The 21,686-nt window shown below is 40.4% G+C and overlaps 3 non-coding genes across 3 annotated transcripts; all 3 read left to right on the top strand.

The window, feature by feature from the left end:
• The first annotated feature begins 13,226 nt into the window (after positions 1-13,226).
• On the top strand, positions 13,227-13,297 carry trnag-ccc (transfer RNA glycine (anticodon CCC)). The gene has a single exon. It is a non-coding gene; the product is annotated as a tRNA-Gly (tRNA).
• A 1,098-nt stretch (positions 13,298-14,395) lies between these two features.
• Positions 14,396-14,466, top strand: trnag-ccc (transfer RNA glycine (anticodon CCC)). The gene has a single exon. It is a non-coding gene; the product is annotated as a tRNA-Gly (tRNA).
• A 1,764-nt stretch (positions 14,467-16,230) lies between these two features.
• trnag-ccc (transfer RNA glycine (anticodon CCC)) lies at positions 16,231-16,301 on the top strand. Its single transcript has one exon. It is a non-coding gene; the product is annotated as a tRNA-Gly (tRNA).
• The last annotated feature ends 5,385 nt before the right edge of the window (positions 16,302-21,686 follow it).

The raw sequence follows: 21,686 nt of genomic DNA, 5'->3' as shown, positions 1-21,686 counted from the left end.
CCAATCGCACCTTTTTATTTAGGGCAAGCAAAAACAAGTAGCCTTTCATACTCTACAAGCAGAGTCCTTAAATTGAAGTCCCCAGGCTTCTGGGTAATATTTTATGCAACCCTTAATCGTGTGGAGGTGACATTACTGTACATTTATTTCATCCACAGTTCTTGTTATTTTCTGAACAAATGTCCTACAAACTGTGAGAGTTTTAGGTCTGCGTTTCCCCAACTCTCTGTAACATACTTCATTCACTCAACCATCAGAAGTTTGAGCTCTCGTGCACTCAAGGTAAATCTTTGATAGCAAATTTCCCTTTATGGAAGAGACCATCTATAACATTTAATTGTTGCTTTTTGGATTATATTAATAATTACATGATCTATGATAATAGCTTTTGTTATACTAATTTTAACAGACCACCTCTATTGCCACATTTTCTACTACAGATTAATCACAGTTTGTTCATCATGTAGAAACAAATGAAATGATGAAAATGTTTGCAATGAAAGCAGTGTCTTCACATTGGTTACTCTGTCTGACCAGCAGCCAAGAAATCATCAAAGTAATTTATTAAAATCACCGAGAAGCTTTGTCAGCAAATGGTAACTGAAGCTGGTTATCATGGATCAAAGTCATTATTGACTTCTGCCCTTCGATTTAGTGATAAATCATCTGACTATGTGAGTGAGGAATATAGTAAACAGTAGACATCACCGAGGGGGGTTTAGTGTGCCTGCTATGAATCAATAAAGGTCATATTGTTCACATCAGATGTGATGTCTCCGTGGACTTCACATAATGCTTATTGTAATGGTTTTCTAGCCAAAGTTTTCTAAGAACTGAGTGGAAGCAGGTGCTCAGCTCACAGGGGAAGCCTTGTTGAAGGCATTCCAAAGAGAGACAAACCCTTCTGTAGTTGGAATAGTCATCCTTCTACAACTACACAAGGTGACCCCCCCCCCCCCCAAAAAAAAATGTAAACAGATATTGATATGTTAAAATAATAATACTAATGCAGCACAAATCCAATATTCCAGAAGATTAAAGAGAATGTGAAATGTATATAAGTGTGATATCCCATCATTATGGCTCAAAAGAAGACAAAAATATTAAAAGAAACATCTCAAGGAAACATCAAAGAGATTATGAGCTACTATTAATGCAAATGCAAACCATCAAATGGAGAAAACTAAACTTTCAAATCCAGATTTCAATTTATAGAATCCAGATTTTTGCTGTTTTATTTTCTCAGGTGTATTTTTAATGAAATCTGATGTTAAACATATTCATTTAGCTTCTTTTTTGGTTGTCGTAGTGTAAGTAAGTCCCAAAGTACTGCACAGCAACAATTTGACTTCTAGAAAAGCTTTGGAGACAACTCAAACCTCCATCGTCTGCATAAACATTCAGATTTCCACTTTATATGATGTATTTTGTTTCTTTGTCCAAAAGAACTACAAAAGAAATTGCACACATAAATTCAGGTTTGCAACACACGCGAAAAAGTCGTAAGGGATTGCAGTGGTGGGGGTTAAGTCTCTCTAGATGGATGCCGTCATTTACTTTGTTGTCCCTTCCACAGAAACAGTGATGCTGCGGGTTTTTTTAAAGACAGAAATGGTTCTCCTCCACACACAGAGGACGTTTGCCTGTCTGTTTAAGACGATAAGGACCATCTTTGAAATCCACTGCAGTGCTTTTTAAAGTTTCTGCTGAAATAAGTTGTACCAGCAGATTGACTGAGAAAGTTACTCTGTTCACAGCAACACACTGTAGAGGCGAAGCTCAATTAACTGTGTGATTGAGTCATAACTCCAAAATACTGCAGTGGGAAATATTTCTAATGCTGTTTGTGTTTTATAGTGATTTAAAATAAAACACTATCCAATATAAAATCTTTAGTTTATGCCAGTGAATAATACAGGTGACTGTTTATTCACACATTGGATGGCTAGATGGAATAATGGTAACATCAATTCAGTCGTTTCACAAACAGACAGTTCGACTAAATTATTTAAAAGTTGTAAATAAACTTGTAAATAAAAGTCTACCTCTTGGATTTGCAACCCTAGCACGTTGAAAGTGATTCATGTGGCACCCAGACAGGACATGCTGAAAGTTTTGCAGGTAATGTGAGAACTGGTTTTCTGTAAAACGCACAAGTGGGGTAGGTTAGTAATCAGATTTGCCTTTGATGTCTTTGTGTTTGTCTGATCCCTTAAGTGTACTTTTAAAATGCTGTTCAAATATCAGGTAACATTTGTACGTACCCACCAAATCAGTGTTTTTCATATGACGTAAATGAAAGCAGCTACCTCTAAATAATCAGGGTTTTGATTTACAAGAGGTAAATCAGAGTTCACAATTATGAAATAGTAGTTAAATAGTTAACTAGTTTAAAAACAGGGACCAGATCTGTTAACACTGGCAGTCAGTTATCCAGAGTCTCCCTGCAGGTGACCGGTGAAAGTGGCTGAAGGTGTTGCATGCTCCTGTTTTAGGGTCACTGAGCAGTGCTTGTGTTGTAGTTGTAGGTGTGGTGACCAAAAACTATGTTCATGTAATCAGGCTGTATGTGTTTTATCATAACTAATTACCTGTTCACCCACATAATTAGAATCTGGACTTACAGCAGACAGTCTTTCTTAGAATGAGTCTCACAGTCTGACAGAAAATAAAAGGGAAACAGATTTAACGAGGATGTACTTATCGCTTTTAAAATATTTATTTGGTAAATGGTTTTTGCTCAGCAAGTCACATTTGGAAAGCATTTTTTGGAAGGTCACCCAGGAGTCAAACCTCCAGCCTCACAAATAACGGTCATCCAGCTCCATCTGAGCTGCAGCTGCCTTCTAGTGCAACACCAAACAAATAAAATAAGACTTTTTTTTTTATACTCTAAACACTGAGAGTCTTGCCTGTGGTGAAAACGTATTTAAAGGCTTAAATAAAACATTGAGTAAGTTATGCTTTGCCTCCCCATACTGATATCAATATGATGAAAGATCTTGTTTTGCAGCTTACAGTAACAATGATGCCGTCGTGCTCCCACACCATCTGCAGTATCACAACAATCCCACTTATTCCAAAACCAGCAATCACTGTCACAGTGAAAACAACTCTTCATCACCCAGTCACAGCACCCACCTGTCTTTTCCAGCTGCAGTGTTACAGTGTAATGCACTCTCTGCTTGAGCACCATGATTTTTGCTTCAAGAAAACCAAATAACCACCTCTTTTATAGTGGAAAATGAATATAGGTCTCCCTGTACCTTCACTATTCAAAACATTTTACTGAAAAATAGCATGCACAACTGCCCTCTGAGAAGCTCACCTCCCTGCATACCTCTAAAACCATCCCCACTAAGCTCCCACCATTTTGCTGGGTGGCGTACCCAGCCGCCCACCTCTCCATTATCAACTCATTAGCGGGCTGCAAACTGGCCCACCCTCCATTTTGGCTCCAGCCTCAATCAGCCCATTAATCACAGCAGAGCAGGGAAACCTTCTGTCCTCTGAAGACTCGCAATGTATTCTGCTGGCCCCTGCTGTGTGTGTGTGTGTGTCTGTGTGTGTGTATGGTCCTGCTGCAGCATACAAATGATCCAGCTATATCCTGCCATCTGTTGACTGCTAAAAGTAATGCTTCTACACTGACATACACAAAGTTCATGATGTTTTCTGTCTGTCTTTTCATCTTTATCTAAACACATAATTACGTGATCCAAGGTTTATCTCAGCAAAAGAACAGATGGAATATAGCACGCAATCACTGCAAGTCTTCATAATTAAATAACAAAGTGGTTGTTGTTAGTCCAAATTCAGCTCCTGAGAGTGTTTGCACGAACTATCAATGTGGTTGAAGAATTCATCATTTTGAGCCAACTACCTTTTACAAAAGGGCATGGAAAGATTGTCTTTATATTATTCTGCTTGAACTTTCAAAGTACTAAAAATATGTTACACTACAACTGGACCCAAGTCCTTAATATAGAATGACATTATTGTAGGCAGGTACAGACTAAAAAAGTCAGTGAACTTAAAGTGAAAGTCACATGTAGGGTGTGGAATAGTCCATTATCTTTTTTTGAAGGAAAACTGTGATCCAGACAGAGCAATGATGGATGGATGGATGGCAATATTTTACAGTACAGTACTGCTGGTGGGTGTTTCTCTGAAACCCAAAATCAACTTTAATGTTTTTGAAAACAAAGCCCACCCCCTTGGCCACAGTAATCCCCTACAGCTCAATCCTCCTGCAGCTCATGAAACATGAGAAAAAGCCCAAAGTATTGCCTCATCCCCCAAACTCTCTAAACGCCAGTATGACTCAGCATCCATGAGATGCACCATAAAAAAGCCCAGTGCACCCAAAGTAGCTGCCAGTACCCAGATATCTGGAATCACAGCATACCCACACCAAGCCACAGTCATACTAGGGAATGCAGTGGTTGGAGACCATGGCAAGGCCAAAACTATTCCAAACATGTGCCATAAACTTACAATCTAGATGCCTTTAAAAGTGTTGCTTCCAAGACAGAAACCAGGTCTGTGCCCACTCCAAGCTAGTTTTCAGCTTCAGAGCATCTTTGGTGTATGGAGGTGGAAATAAAACTGCATTAAGCATAAATTGTGTTTTTAATTGCAATTGAATGGGGTCAGCTTGACAATTAAATAGAATCTGTTTTTAATAATGCAGCAATTAACTGTGATCACTCTATGAATATTGTTTACATACATAGAAATGTACAATAAATAGAAATTTACATGCACTACTAGCATACAGAGTCCAGCTCCAAACATGTAACAATTCAGAAATTCCTCTGGATATCATTGCTGCAGAATGCTGATAAATTAACTTGTTTTATATAAAACCAAACTACAACCAGTTGGCAACCAGTTGAGTCAAGCTCTCTATTGCAAAGAGATGCATCACAGACCAGTTGCACTAACTGGTGCAGATGTCTCCTTTCCAGTTGGGACATTGTAGTTCAGCTTTTAAAACCAGTACTTAAGATTTACTACAGCTGTGTGCTAATATTATTATTATAGATGCTCAACCTTGAGAAAAAAAAACACATTTTTTATATTCAAAACCATCACGTGGCTGACAGATAATCTCTTTTGGCAACAAAATGCAAAAAGGCCACATAAATGCAATTTGGGGGGAATTTGTGTGACATAAATAATGAGTAAGCCCTGGCTCCAGGCCTGTGTGGCCCTGTGGAGAAAGCAGAGTAAATTAATTCCCCCTGCTATAACGATGTCGTAAACAAAATCAGAACAACTTTATGTCAACTCATATGCCAAGTGCGGTACGTGGATTTATCTCAGGCACGTTGATGCAAAGATTCATTCTTTACTTGTTACTCAAACATACCGTAATTACTGTTACATAAACAAAGAGTGCACTGGCAAAGTTAGTAAAAACAGTATTTTCAAGAGCAGAGAAAACTAAAAACATGCTTTACTAGATCCATTCAGTCTCCCAGGAGCTTGTGTTAAACCAGAGGTTCACTGCATGGGGTTCAAGATTGCTACTCTCAAGGGACTGTGAATCAAATCAGAGGCCACAAAATGATTAGCAGAAAAGAGAAGGAAAAAAACATTTCTGCAACTCACAACAATATTTTCTCCTGAACTTTCTTGTCTTGTCTCATGTTTTTCTATTTCTTTTCTGAAATAGTTTGCAGTTTAGCCTCTGGAGGCTTAAAAATGTATTAAAATGAAACAATCATCGAAGACAATTTCACTTTTTTGAACTACTCCCAATTCAAACAGTGAGGTCAAAAGTGCATTCTGTACTTTTAAATATGTGCTCAGAAGTCAAAACAGTCGGGAGCCAATGGTTTAAAGATTACAAAAATGGGCGTCTGACTGGGAATATCACTAGAGGCAACACAGTCCCTCTCTTCTCCATCATAGATTGTGCTGATAAGCTTTGAACAGAGCGTTTGAACCCCCTCATGATATTGTACTGAGGCACTCAACTCATGTCAGGCTGCAGATGCACTGCAGATCTGGGAATGTTTAAGTGTCTGTTCTTTAAGAAACACTTAAAAGAAACTGATCTGTCGGCCGTCCTCTGGCTGCAGACATTTTGGTTTACTAAGCTGCTTCCTTCCCGTCACACACAAACCAATCATCTCTTCATCCACCGCTCTATATTCATGCTTTTGCCTCGTATAAAGATTAATAAAGATCAATCATCTCGTCTCTCTTCCTGCCATCACCTCTGCCACATCCATCCCTCCAATGCTCCATCTATCCATTCTTTGATCTCTCTCTTTTGCCTTTCCACCCCTCCCTCTGTCATTCTAGGGACCAATATAAATCAAAACCTACTTCAGTGACAGCTGGCCAGCCCGGACACCTACTGTGTTATTTACTTTAGCATGCCTCTGATCCACTGTTTGATCTAAGTGAACTTGCGTTAACTCTCACAAAGTCAACTTTACATATTCACATATCAGCACAGAACACTTAAGAGCTAACACACAAATGCACATGCGCGCGCACACACACAATCTATTTAGTTGCATTAAAGGAACTGGGAGCAGTTTTCTCCCTTATTATTTTCACCACAACCAGCCCATGAATTTTATATGCACAGTCCCATTGCTCTTGTATCTTCACCTCATTCTTGAAGCTATAAGCCAACAAGGACTTGCACACACAGGCACTCGCGCATCCATGCGTGCCTGTGCTCACACACAGCTGGTGGTTTTTATTTGTGTGGTTATAGATTGGTATGTTTTCGTAGTGGAAGAGAAGGTGATGGGGGAGGGGACAGATGGATATGAGCATGGTACTCTGAAGAGGCAAGGAAGGGGAGCTGCCGCTGGGTAGATAATCCTTCAGTCTCTAAACACAGTGGAACAGAGGGTTAGAGGTGCCTGTCAGTCACTGCATGGAGTCCCCACTGAGGTAACCCAGGTTTGTTGAGGGAGGGGTTTGTTACATGAGGAGGGTCAGTGGAAACCAATACACTCTGAGAGGGGACTTCTAGGACAAACAGATTATCCCTAAATGAAAATTCATCCAATAACACTGCAGTGATGGAGCTGTTTGAAGGGCGAGAGCAAAGACATGAAAATGCAGAAGGTTAGGGTTTATGTTACAACAAAGTAGATGCACGAGCTAACCAGAGGCCCAGGGGAGATAACCAGAAGACCTCAGTGCTCAATGGTACCGCAGAATTTCTAACCCTAACTGGAAGCTGGAAAAGATTTAAACGAAGGATTTTATTGCTAAATTCTCAAATGTATGGTTGAGGATGAAGTGAGTCGATGGAGATGAAGTGAACAGGCTGAGATGGATGAAGAAATCAGAGCCAGGGTAGAAGAGCTGGCAGGCAGACAGATGGGCCACTGATGGCTAGGCACATGAGCTTTGCAGTAGTAGAGAAAGAGAAGGATAGCTTGTTTCCTTCCACAGTTCATCATCTTTAATAACTAACAACTCGTAAATATTTTAGGGAACAAGTATTGTAGAGTCGTATCCATGGTTTCTATATTCTAGCTGCGTGGGAACTGAGGTACCAGTGCAAGTACTTCTTGACTTATGGTTCCTCGAGTAAGCTTTCTCTCTCCTCCAGATGGCTTTTTAAAGAAATAAGACATCCTTAAAGGTACACTGAGATGAATTTCCGGGTAACAGGCTGGAGGACAAAAGGGAGAGGAGACGAGGAGGCACAAAACAGAGAAATAAGGCAAAGCCCAGGGAGGTCATAGCACAGACAGAAAAAATAAACAGGAAACAAAAAGAGAAGGAGACCACAAAAGAACAAGGGGTGATGGAAGAAAATGGTAGAAACAGATATGAAACACATGACACCTAATAATGTCTGTGTTTGTATAGGTGTGTGTGGGTGTGTGTGAGTGTGTAATGTCCCAACCTCCAGATTAAAGTAGAATCTCTAAATATTTAATGTTAATGACAACACAAGGACAAAATGTGTGTCGAACACTTGCAGAACAGCTGGGACTCCTATCAGCCTCAGTATGTCTGCCCTTAACGATATGTGAGTATTTTCTTATTCAAAAGTTGTTTCATTTCAGAGAATTTATATTTGGCAGCATGTCACTGTACTGGGACCCCCTTTCCTTCTCTACACATATATGGAAGATGGAAGGTGCCAAAAGGAGCAGAAACAACAAACAGGCATGAACGTAAGAAACGAAGAAGATGGGGCAGAGGGGATTTTTCAGCAGCAGCTATATGCAGGCAGTATGCAAGCTGCCAAATAACATGCCCCATTTGTATACCATTAAGATGCAGCTGAACCATCAACTAATGTCAGTGTCATCATCAGCAGACGATCTGTCAGGATTGCTGCCTGTGTCTGACTCGATGGCATGCAAAAACTAACGCTATGCTCAATTAGTGTTTAGCATTTTGCTCAAAACACTGCAGAGCTTTTTAAAATTGCATTGTTATTATACAAAATCCAAATTTAAGTAGATTGTGTCTATACGCACTGAAATTGGTCTGTTAATATGTTAATAAGTTGGGTTGTTGGTGAAACCTCCACCCACCCCACTTTTTAAAAAAATCTTTTCAGTGATAGCTTCAAGTCCACCCATGCCCACTATTCATATCCCTGCAGCCCATTTGAAATGCAAGTTAATTTACACAGAGCCCTTCTGCAAAAAACCAAAACACAGCGTGAGTTTGGCCCTCTAATTGCATCTCAGCTGTTTTCCAAATGAGCCATCTTTTTACAGTTCCAAAACACAGGCCAAACATATACATCACAGCTCTACAAACAGCTTGTACTCTATGTTCCCAATGTTTGTAGCCAAGTTGGAGTTCAGAAATGCACACAGACTTGCTGACATCCACCAGAGAAACATGGAGAAATTTGATGGACATTTCTGTATTTTTTTGGAAGCAAGGAAAGAACGCAGTGCCAACTCTGATAGCTTGGCAGCAGGACATGGAGCTATGCAGGCTTACAACTGTGCCTTCAGTCATCCTGCAAACATTAGGGGTTGTTTTAACTAAGGCACAAGGTGGGATACTTTGTTTTCATTTTGAGGAAACCTGTTCTTATATGTCCAGATAGGAGACCATGGTGCATTTGCATATGGCAGATGATGTAGATCAAATGCAAAACTCTATGTAAGAGATTTTTCTGTGCCAAGGTTTTGTGGTAGTTCTGTGGCTTTTCTTTTTCAGGGAGCTGAAGAGAGAGAGAGCTCTTTCCTGATTTAATGCTGCCTTCCAGTCATGCTGGTAAGCCCCTCATCAAGGCTCCTGAAGTGGTAAATATGACGTGCCATGCATTCAAGTGCACTTAGTCAGAAGGACAGCTTCTCAAGTAGCATTAGTAAACTGGAAGTCTTTTCTCAACAGAAGCAGGGCGACATCCATGCCCAAAAGCATGACAAGTGATGAGTTAAGTGAAATTTTATCATAGCAATATTTAAGGGAAATTACACATAGCAACCAAGAAATATATAATATATATTTAAATAGTCATCCCTGTGCTTTTGTGAATATTTGCTAGTTTTCTGAATTTATCTACAGATTTTCTGTTTTTCTCAGATGCATAAATAGTTGAATATTCCATTAACCATGTGCTCAAGCTTCCTCTTCATAAGCGTGATTTGCACAAGGATAAGCTACAAGAACTGAATCAGTTATCTCACGATCACAAGTCAGAATGCAAATTAAAATAGAAATTAATTGGGAGTGGGGGTGGTTGAAGTCGTGGGGGGGGGGGGGGGGGGGGGGGGTGTTCAAATCAGTTGAATGGCTTTGTATGTAAACCTTTATTCATAGCACTGTTTTAAATCTACACCATAGCCTGACATACATCTCCCTCGAGCTGTATATGCCGGGGTGATGCAGTTACTTGTGATCAGTCAACTTAGTACTAATGAAGCTTGTAATATATTACAGAGCTTCTGTGAAGCCTTTAATTGTATTTGGACAGTGACAAGGAAATGAAATAGCCAATATTCTGCTTTCTTACTGTGTATCTAGTGTTTTGGTTGTGTGTTAGGCCAAAGCAAACATAGCAGAACTATTAATCGGGCTTAACTTTGGACAGAAGTATGGGCACATGGTTTGCAGTAATGCTGACCCTGTGCCACGTTTGCCAAACTACATTCCACCTTATGGTTGCAAGCTGTGCAAAGTGAGAACAAGATCATAGATGCAAGCGAAGGTAAACAGGCTTCCACCCAAAAGTGTCTGTGCTCAGTGTTAGAGATGGGGTGAGGAATTTAGTTATTTGGGAGTGGCTCAGAGAGCTGCTGTTGCTCTACTCTGAAAAGGAAACAGTTGAGGCAGTTTGGGAATCTGACCAGGATGCCTGCTGTCATTTTGTAGGTGTTTCAAACATGGTGAACTGGGAGGAGACCCTGAGGCAGACTCAGAATATGTGAGAAAGATTATATCTTTTAGCTGGCTATGAGTCCCTCTAAAAAAGCTGAATGTATGATGTTATCACCTGGGAAAATCAATTAAAAAAATATATTAGCTTTTGGCCCTGCGACAGACTGGCGACCTCTCCAGGGTGTACCCCGCCTCTCGCCCTATGACAGCTGGGATAGGCTCCAGCGCCCCCCGCGACCCTGAAAAGGATAAGCGGAAGCGAATGGATGGATGGATGGATATTAGCTTTTAGTTCTTTTCAGCAATGATGCCAAAAAGATATATATTTAAAAACTGACTACATAGCTTTTTATGCTTTTTTTGGACAGAAAATTAATTTTCACGTTAAAGTTTGATTACATCTTGTAAATTAAACTTAAATTTGTTATGCAGTTACATGATATATTACAATTGTTTACTGACAGAGTTTGAGTGATAGTTTACATTATCCACAAGCTTGTATACAACCACTCATACAATAATAGCTGAATACCTTCTTGCAGAGGTGACAACCTTCTGAATGATCAGGAAATAGAGAGAAAATTGGAGAAAAAGAAGATCCCGATGTGGAAACTCCACTATGTGGAAAGAAACTGAGTTAGGCTTTGTGCAAAGAGAAAAGCTTTGTGGGTGTTTTGTGCAAAAGTCAGAGAGAGGTGTCTCACTTTTAAAACTTTAAAAAAAAGTTTCTTGAGAAATAGCCAAGTGCTACAATCCCTGTAGGATTTTGTTTATTAAAAGCTGCACCTCCGCGGCGGTTGGTTGAGCACAAACTTTTTAGTCACTTGGGGAATATGTGCTGCACAGTGAAATTCAACACCAGGCACCAGTGAGAGAATATGCAATACTGAAGGGTCCTGAGACAAACAAGTAGCAGCATTTATAAGTCTGTGGGCTTTTATAAAATCTTATCAACTGGGTTTAATGCTATTTCCAAACCAAACTTAAAAGATACTTTGTAAAGTTCTCAGTCACAAGTTATAGCTGATGTGTTCAGACTAAACAGAATGGAAACTGTTGCTGCATCAGTACAACTCAGCCTAGGGTGAAGTGGAGGGCCAGGCTTATGGTGGCACAGCATCTCACCCGGTGGTACAGGGGTTAAAAGGAAATTCATTCTGAAATTATGTTTTACTTCTGCCTTGGGTTAGGGTCAAGCTACTTAGATTAGGGTGAATGTGTGCAGCTCGCATGTGTGATGGTGGTGATGTGGATGTCTGAGGGTGGAGGGAGAGGAGGGAGTCCTTCAGAGACCGAATGAGTGAGCAAAACACCAGAAACAAGTGATTACCTTCCTCTAGGCTCTGTTGTAAAATGTCACCCTTCTGAGAAATGGGTTCGTGCTGGCTGACCTGTAAACTCTGACATCATATACTATTCTGGTGTTTGGACAATGTTTATTTTTTTTCTTAAAAATCAAAGTTATGTACTGCTTACTCTATTTACCTTCACAGTTTCTAAACTGCTGTGTATTTTTTTTTTAAAAAAGGTCCAACCCTGCTCCTAAACTATGTATAGTATGTTCACTAAAAAAGTAAAAGTGTTACCAGACAAAACGTCAGCAATTTTACATTTTCATAATCTAATTTAAATGCTTAAGAATCAAAAAATGAGCACTAGATATCTCTTTTTGTAAAGAGTCATAAAACTTTAAGAAACAAAAGCCTGTTCATAAACATCCAAATCAATTCCAAGTTAAAAAAGAGACAGTAGAAATATGGCTCCTGGGACATTGTGGGTTCTACAATGAGAATTTTTTTTCTTTATTTCTTTATTTTGTTTTGTTTTCAAAGAAAAACTAAACTTCCCTAATGTACAGCTTTATAAGCACAAGTTTCTGTCCCTAAAGTCTGCTCAACTCTTAAGGTCAAAGATGGGGTTAAACAAAAAGCAAAAGTTTGTAGGGTAACATTGTTGCCTGAAAGTTTGTGAACCTTTTAAAAGTACAAGAAGTAGACAGAAAAAAAATCAATTAAAGGCATTAGACAAAGTTATTATATCTTATATTGTTATCATACCACTGTATGCACATAATCCCAATTGGTATTATTGGTTATGAAGGTTAGCCCTTGCTTTTCAGCTCTGCACCCATATTGTAATAAATCCCTCTCTGTGTTTGCAGTCTTGCCACCACCGAGGTGCAAAATTAGGTATAATATGTCTCCCTGTCATCCTGAGCCATTATATCTCATTTAATCTCATGTGTAAAAAGTAAGAGCCTAACAGTCAAAAACACTTCACTTCACATTTGTAGTTTAAACATTTAGTCAACAATGATTTAATGATGATGAAAGCCCTGAAATTTGGAAGAAAAACAAAGAGACTTCTGTGGAAAAATGTTAATGGTTTGTGAAGTGATCCAGTATTTTTTTCTGATTGTCAAGACTTAGGAGAACAATTTTCAACGGCCAAATTAGGGTTTGAGGTAAACAACTGAAGCTACACCAAAACCAAAGTCCGCGTTGAAAGACACATAAGGGAGGGTTTCTTATGGATACATTGTAGTAAACTAAAACTTTTTATATTTAGATAAATAAACTCACATGTGTGTAGAAAAGTTAAACCAGGCATAGTTCAAACATGATGAGTGTTTACATGGAACAATGGGAAGAAAAGAATTGGCCAAAGTAGCAGGTTCCATCCCAAATCATGTATATTCTGGTAAGATAATGTCATTAAAAAATGCTGCATGTGCAAGTAGATTTAGACTCTTTTGTGGTATTAGTTACCAAAGCCTTAGCAAAAGATCCTTTAAGACCTTTAGGTGACAGAATTGCCCTCCACCTCGCTGACTTGTTGCTACGGCACATAACCCAAAATGGAACTGCATGTTCAGCCAGCCTCTAACAGCACTGCTGGTGTAGTGGTATCATGCAGGATTCCCATTCTTGTGACCTGTGTTCAATTCCCAGGCAGTGCAGGAATGTTTATGTGTCCTCTACTTTAGACAAACAGTATAAAGTAAACTATGATTTCTAAGACTGAATGCATGCAATGTCATGCAAAATGCATCACATCCTCAGAAAATCTCATGTTATTGTCTAAGTACCATCCATGTCTGATAGAGTGACCAGGTTTCTTTGATTCACATTTTCACTCTCCTCCTCCTGCATTAGTGCTGATGTAGAGCTTTTGTCTGACTGGCTGCTCCAGCTGTTCAGGAGAATACTGCAGATTTATAAAAGGAAATAGACCAGTAACACTCTTCTTTGGCACTAGTTGCCAAGGCCTTGGGAAAAGATCATTTAGGACCTTCATTTGACAGAATTGCCCTCCACCTCGCTGACTTGTTTCTACAGCACATAACCCAAAAGGCAAGATATGTGGCTAACCCAGGACCGCACTGTTAGTGTAGTGATATCATACAAGCTTTCCGTTCTTGTGACCTGTGTTTAATTTCCAGGCAGTGCAAAGACTGTTATGCCACCTCTAATTTAGACTAACATCCTGAAGTAAACTATGATTTCTAAGACTAAATCATGTCAAGTGCGTCACATCCTCAGAAAGTCTCGTGTTGATGTCCAAGTACAGTACATGACCAGGTTACTTTGCTTCACGTTTTCGCTCTCCTCCTCCTGCATCGGTGCTGATGTAGAGTTTTTGTCTGACTGGCTGCTTCAATTGTTCAGGAGAATACTGCAGTGGCTACTTGAGCCGTAATAGCAAATATAAGTGGATGTGGGTATATGAAGATGTTACCAGCCGTGTGCAGTGACCATTGTATGCTGAGACCTTTAGCTGATTGGTGCACTGTTAGTGTAGTGGTATCATATAAGATTCTCAAGCAGTGTTCTATATCTCACCTCTAGCCCTTCTCTGCAGCTCGTGTCTTTAATAATTCTATCCTAACTGATCATCTAGCGAGATAATGTCACAGAAATAAAAACTGTAAGTAGATTTATAAAAGGAAAAAGACAAGACTCTGCTGTGGCACTAGTTACCAAGGCCTGAGCAAAAGATGCTTTAAGACCTTTAGGTAACAGAAAAATGCAACTACATATGTGGCCAGCTTGCAACAGCACTGCTAGTGTAGTGGTATCATGCAAGACTCCCATTCTTGTGACCTGGGTTCAATTCCCAGGCAGTGCACATAAATCTTATGTGTCCTCTACTTCAGACTTACATCATAAAGTAAACTATGAGTTCTAAGACTGCTCAGTGGGCCATGCCAAATGCATCACATAGCAACAGGACGTTTGGGTTGCTAAATTAGCTGTCTCTAAAGTTAAAGAAAGTTCACCATTGATCAGTCTTCAACTTTAAAGAGACCATCTTACACCTCTGACGGTAGCCATTCTGCAACTCTCTGTGAATGGTACTCATGGCCATTGATCAATGGTCATGACAGTTTGCATATTAATGATCATGAAATTGACCTCACGACCCATTATTAGTCAGTGTTGCCATTTTAACTCATTATGCAAGCATACTATTTATAACCTGGGATACATGCAGGCAGCTGAGACTGAATGAGACACTTGGATGAGTGTTGAAACGTTTGTCCCTGAAAATGCAACATCCAGATGATCAGAATCAACCTTCTGGGATTATGGGAGTTCTTATAGTTTAAAAAAAACAAAAAACTAAAGGAGTATCTTGGATAAGAGGTGAAACGTCTTAAAAAACTCAAAGAAGTCCAATTTCCTTCTTTCAAGCTTAAGACTGTTAGTGAATGCATCCAAAAATCCCATTATTGTGACCTGGGTTTTATTCCCAAAACTTCAGAAATCTTTAGACCTTTGTCTACTACTACTGCATATACTTGTGCGTCAGTCTGCATTGCTAGTGTAATGATATCATACAAGACTCCCATTCCTGTGACCTGGGTTTAATTCCCTGGCAGTGCTTTAAGTTACATTTTACGCTTCTTCAAATGCATTTAAGAGTTCAGCATACACAGCTGCTATGCATCTGTAAAGTCAAAGGTTATTAATGTGGCTGAGACACTATTCTCTAGACTTTATGCCTCACATCCTCACAAAGGTGGTACAAGGCAACACGGCCTTGGCAGCAGATGTTTTAAGACCTTTAGGTTGCAAAATGGCCTCCATCAGTCAGACTTTTTTTTCCAGCACATACTACAATCACTTGGCCAGACTGAGAACAGAGAATTTGGAGGCTACAATCACCTGGGAAATGTTGGTCTCCTCTAAAAGGTGTAGTCCCTTTCTAAAAGAAGGCTAGAAATGCATTTGCTTGGGGTGCGCTGCAGAAGCATTTAGCTGGGTGCCACATGTCAAAGTAACATTCACATGAATGTTTGGAGCCAAGGTTTCCAAGCAAAAAATTGCAGAGAGCTTTATGCTGCATAATACTGCAACATACTGTCTTTACCAGACTATCTTGTTACCTGGTCTATGGTCCAATATAGACACAAAAGTCCCATTCGAATGACCTGTGCTCAATTCCAAGGCAGGCAGTAAGTGATGCCTTTAGTTCCTGATTTCCTCATGTGGTGTTTAAGAGTCCACCACTATCCTTCAAACAGATCAGCTGCTCTGTATAATAAAAAAGTGATTCATGGGAGTGAGCCACTGATCCATAGACCATATCTGATGCATGCCAAATGCCCAACGTCCTCAGAAAGTCACTGTTCAGTGTCTAAGTACAAGTCTCTTTTAGATTTCTTTGGTTCTGGATTTGATGACGTCTCCTATAGCACCCCTTATTTAGATAGTCCAAGCACATGCCATCCAAGACTTTACTATATATGTTGACTTTAGTGGTGTTTGAGCTCCCTTTTAGTAGTGGTTACCACTTTCACGAAATTATATGCACCTGCTGTGGACCTGGAAAAATAAAATGTCACGTATGCTAAATGGTTAATGATTCATCACAACAGCCAGTCATGCAGCACTGCTGGTGTAGTGGCATCATACAAGATTCCCATTCTTGTGACCTGGGTTCAATTCCCAGGCAGTGCAGAAAGTGGTTTGCTTATTTCATGTGACTTCATTCTGGGTTCTGCAGGAGATGATAGGTCTTTTAGTGAGATACTGAACTCTAAAAGTGTCCCAGATGAATCACTGGAACCCGCTTTATGTGCATAAAAAGCATTACACAGACTTGGAGTTGATGTCAAACAACCCTGACCTGTCAAAGAATCAACTCCACGAGTCATCTGAAAGTGTTTTGTGTAGGTTCTTTAGGTCTTATTGGTTGCATTGTGTGCCTTCATTGTTTTTCTAGTGTACTGATGCTTTGGCGCCAACACCCTGAAATTGTCTTAACTCTGGATTGTGGCAGGGAGCATTAGTCTGTTGAAAAAAGAACATACTGCTGCCATGACGGGATGTAAACTGTCTGCAGCAGTGTTTAGGTTGGTGATATGCGCCAAAATAACATTCACATAAGTGCCAGAGTCTACGGTTTCCCAGCAAAACACCGTGGACAGCACTGTACCGCCTTCTTCCTCCCACAGTGCCATCTCTCACTGTCCAACTTCAAGAACTTGTTGTTCACTCGCTGTCTCATACATCCCATCCTTGACAGTTGCTATTGTTACATCTCTGTTGCTCACTTCACCTTTCAGTGGTTTCTGTGTTGTAGTTCACTGGTGTAGAACTGGATGAAGTAATTAGAATAAAAATCGGACAGTGTTATCAGAGTTGAAATAATTTGGTAACGTATAACAAGCTGCTGTAAAAATAGCAAAACCTCACTGACACAACTAAGCAGTTCAATTGAGCTGAAAAGCAACGCATGATTTTTCCATTCCCAGAAAAGGTTACTGTCCTCTGTGACGAACCGATGATTAAACTGCGGTGAACACATAATTTCTCAGTTAAAGTCTTGTTTTCTGGACTCAATATGCGATCACCAATGAAAAAGGTTATGAATCATCCATTTCTGCCCTCTCGTAATTGTTTCTGTAACCTCTTATTTCTGCACTTCTGCAAATTCCATCCCCTTTTCCTGTTTTGCTTTAAAGAACACCCAGTTAAACAGCTCTATGCCAAACCAACACAACCAATATTACCAGACCAACATCTGCCGTCTCACAGCCCAGCCTTTGGTTTTGATTAAAGTCACACATATTTGCACAATGTGTTTTGGCATGAGCACAGAGGGCCCCCAGTTTCAACCCTGTTGTCTCTTCTTTAGGCTGCAGCTTCAGTCACTCTCTAAGCTCCGGGTTGTCCTTTGGAGGTAAGGCACGACCTACCATGAATTTAAACCGCTCCCTGCTCTTTCTTCTCAGCTTAAACTGCAGTGGCTCCTCACTCTGAGAGGTGACTATAGACGTTTTTGCAAACTAAGAAAAAAGGTTGTCACCATCACAGCGCTAACGCTAGCACTAACAGAAAAATCCTTCAAAGATCTGGCATCTTGAGTTTGAAAACCTTAAGGCCCTACTGGTTTAAGTGAGTCTCAGGCTAGACTCGGGAATACTAAAGCTTTTTTAATATTATGTTTTTCAGTAATGCCTCAGGCCAACCTTTTAAAGGGTGTGGCAGTGTTATGCCCAATGCATTATTTACTTTGCAACTTGGTATCTCATATGTGACCTGGAACACTTTCAGCAGCTGACAGTGGATTACTGGCACCTACTGGAAGTCATTTTAAAAAAAACCTATAACCCACCCACCCACACACTCGCTCGGTCACTTACTTTTCCTTCATTTTACTTTCTAGACTGTTTTCCAAGTTGCACTTTGTGACTCCACTGCAGTTGCATCTCCCCAAGCATACAATCTGATGGCAAACAGATGTTGATTCAGCAGCTGTTTAAATACAGCGACACAATTAAAGCTACGATAACGTGTGAAGGCTGAGTTGTTACCTACTCTGTGTTGTGGCAGGAAAGAAACATCTTCCTTGCGAGAGAGTTCACAAGGGAGCTTAAAACCTCCCCGATATTCTGGTTTTGAAGGCGTGTGGGAAAAGATTTCATTTGGCTTTCATGTTTTTTAAGCCTGCTCATCAGTCAACCATAAAAAATATTTGTTTAATATTCTGCTCATCTCACAGTGCTCAAATTTAAAAACCAGAGCAGTGGGAAACAACAATAGAAAATACAGGAAACATGACTAGTGATGGAATTGCTTACATACATATATGTGTGTGTGTGTGTGTGTGTGTGTGTGTGTGTGTGTGTGTGTGTGTGTGTGTGTGTGTGTGTGTGTGTGTGTGTGTAAAACTAGCCATAGTGCATGTTTATCACAGCTGTCAGATTAACACAAAAAAAATTAAAAGCATTAGAAAATCTCAAATGGGCTTGTTCCTAATACAAATTAAAATTTCATGCATGATGCACCACCTTTGTCCTGCAATTAAATCATTTATTATTATTTAAAAAAACAGTTGTCCAAGTTATTCAAACTTCAGGTTAAAAGAAACGTGCGCCACACATAGAACAAAACAGTGTTTCAACAGTAAAAAGTTGAATAAAGTTTTACCAGGATCAAAGAACAGTTTTCCCAGAGGTTTGCAGGATGCAGGCCAGAAAGGGAACAATCCAGTCAGTCTGAACTACACCCCCCAAATCTATCCCTCAGTCAGCATCTACCCAGGATGAAAGGCTTGCCTCGTGTCTCTAATCTAAGCTTCCTCATCTCTTTCTCTTTCTGTGACGCTGAAATCAATCTCAGTACGTCACACTGAAGGATTTACCAGTGTCTAAAATTCATCTGGAGGACAAAAGCAGGAGGAGAGAAGAGAGAGAAGGATTGAGGAGTTTTTTAGCTTCAGTTAAAGGGGAATATTCCCTTCTACTCTTCACCCTTTTGTGTGTGTGTGATTAAAAAAGAGAACCTTGTTACCTCTGAGATCATAAAATACAGCAGTAATAACTCTTTATGATCCAGCTGTGCCAAATGTCATATTTAACTGACACCACTTTAAAGTGGCAGCTCTCTGGAATTTTGAGATTGTCCTCCTTGAATAAAATGATAACTTGTTGTGCATCTCTAACGGTAGGAACTAAGAGGCAAGGCAAAGAGGCGAGGATAAGAATCGAGGATGTACAAAGTGATAAATGAGAAATGGGCCTTAGGATGGCACGGCAGGATAAAAACATTAATGTTATCCCCCCTCAGCTGCTCTGTAAGATTAGCTCGCTGCTCTGCAGACCTCTGATAAGTTTTACTGCTGGTCATTTCGTATGATATGCTTAATTGAGAAGAATCAAAAACATGTCAGTGATATTGTGTCTGTGAAGGTTCTCAGTCATCCAGGTCATCGTAGTCAAAGGAGCTTGCAAAGAAAAGCGTCTGGACTACTTTAAGTTGCTTGAAGACGTTTCACCTCTCATCCGAGAAGCTTCTTCAGTTCTAAGGTCAAATGGCGGCGAGTCCCAGATTTATACCCAGTGGGAGTGTCCCCCCAAAGAGGGACAAAAGGTCAGTGATATTGGTTTCTCACCTGATTTTAATGTTATTGCAGACAATGAAGGTAAAGTCGTTAACCTGTTAGATCATGTGTAAGTAAGAGCTCTGCCCCTATGTTTCCCTGTCTGCTCGTCTCTCTGTCTACGAGTCTATGTCTGAGTGATTCTCATGTCCCAGTTGTAGTGACTTCCTCCTTTGTTTTGACAACTGATCTTCCTTGTTTCCTTGTTGTTTTGCTTTCTTTGTCTCTCCATCTCTGCTATTTTTTTAACTCTTCTCACATGTGTCTCGTCTTGTCTTTGTTTACTCTCCAGTTGCTTCCTCCTCTTCCCCTGAGTTTTTCCTTGAGCTTTAGTTTCCTCTGTTGTGTTCCTGCTTTCTGGCTGCACTTAGTCTTTGGACTATATTTTGGACTCAGCCCGCTCTTCCTCAGCAGCGCCCTTTGTTGTTTACACCCACTAGCAAGTTCATTAAAGAACCTGTTTTTTTGCAACCTCCCTCCTTGCCTCTGTGTTGTCTTGCATTTGGATCCTCGCTTTGAACTGACAGTAAACGATAATGGGTTATGATCCAGGTTTCCAGGCCATGCGAGACAAAACATTTCCTGAATACAGACCAATGGGTGATGTCAAAGCTCGCTACATTAATCTTTATATACAGCGGCACTGAAACGCATTTCATTTTGGTGAAATTTACCCAAAGCCATCACATTTCTTCCCATTAAAATGTCACAAGACAAACCCCTTCTGCAGCCTTCTGCCCCTGCAGTGGTTGCCATGCCTCCCCACTCTGATGCAGGGTCATGTGAGAGACCGGGAAGTCAGATTGATTAAACAAGCTGCCGGGATAATGTGATCATGTATCAGTCAGCCCACACGTTTAGCTCCATAATTCTTTCTCCATGGCAGCCTGTCTCCTCTCCAGCTTTGGCCTTTTGAAGTTTCACAAATCCACCCCCTCCTCCTCACCAAGCCTTCTCCTCTTCCTCCTCCTCCTCTTCCATTCCTCCATTCATCCTCCTCCATCATCTTCACCCTGTGTGTCCCTCTGTCCATCGTGGCTTCCAGCTCCCCTTCACCCTTAATAACTACTCTCACCCTGTCTATCCTGACCTCCAGCGTTCCTGCGGCCTCGATGACTCCCCACACCTCCTCCATCCACCCCCCTCTTGCTGCTTCTTCCCATCATTAGGCATTTTAACCCAATCCCTTCTCCTCCTCTATTAGTTGGCTCTGTAGCTGTTGCTTTGCTAATGGCACTCCAAGGGAGCACGGCGATAATACTGTTGGCTTTAATTAAAGACATTAAAGGCCTGGAAAGTCACAGAGCCCCCGGGATGATATGTTCTGTTCTCACACCTCCCGAAATACTTCTCTCTTCTCTTCTCCATCACTTTTTTCTTCTCTTTCCTTTGCTATTGCTCATTTGATTCTTTTATTTTTGCGCTGAATCTCGAGCTCCCTCATTTCCCCTACAGCTACTATCTCTTCCTTCCTGTTTCAGTTTCTTTTGCTGTTCATTCATTTTACTTTCCCTTCTTCCCAGTATCCCTTTGCTCCTCTTCCATTAAGTCCTTTTTTCCTCGCCATCTTTACCTTTTCATGTCTTTCTTCCCGTGACTACCTGCAGCACGCTCTTGGCACACAGCTCGTAGATGGCTTCATTAGCGTTGATGCGTAGGACGTTGTTTACCGGTAATTAGTGTTTTCCTTGTGAGTTTGGTTCACATCACAAGACTGTTGTCGATTTTCAAGAAACCAGTACGGCTCCATGGTCTTGTCAGAAGGCGAGCACTGATACCTTAAATTTAAAAACAGAGCACAGGTACTGTGTGACTTCTGTAGATTTTGTTTGTTTGTGCATGTCTTCGTGTTTGGATTACCTGGATTTCCTAATGCATTTATAATCCAAACCAAATAGCTTCAAGTTAGTTCTCCCAAAGCTCTCAAATATAGTGCTGAAAATAAAAAACTACTCAGG

Source organism: Astatotilapia calliptera, chromosome 22 (genome assembly GCF_900246225.1).
Source record: "Astatotilapia calliptera chromosome 22, fAstCal1.2, whole genome shotgun sequence".
Taxonomy (NCBI): domain Eukaryota; kingdom Metazoa; phylum Chordata; class Actinopteri; order Cichliformes; family Cichlidae; genus Astatotilapia; species Astatotilapia calliptera.
The sequence above is the reverse complement of the archived record's forward strand: the minus strand, read 5'-3'. Positions and strand labels throughout refer to the sequence as shown.